We start from the raw sequence: 210 nt of genomic DNA on the forward strand, positions 1-210 counted from the left end.
ATCAGTTGGACACCGTTCAAGTGCCCACTGTTCACTTGGCCACAGAAGGATGCTCACTGTTCACTTGGACACCGTTCACTTGGACACCGTTCATTTGGACATCGTTCACTTGGACACCGTTCACTTGGACACCGTTCAGTTGCCCACTGTTCACTTGGACACAGAACGATGCGTGCTGTTCATTTGTATACCGTTCACTTGGACACCGTG

This window comes from Odontomachus brunneus, unplaced genomic scaffold (assembly GCF_010583005.1).
Source record: "Odontomachus brunneus isolate Ranch 3 - 2012 unplaced genomic scaffold, Obru_v1 Obru_scaffold_209, whole genome shotgun sequence".
Lineage (NCBI taxonomy): Eukaryota > Metazoa > Arthropoda > Insecta > Hymenoptera > Formicidae > Odontomachus > Odontomachus brunneus.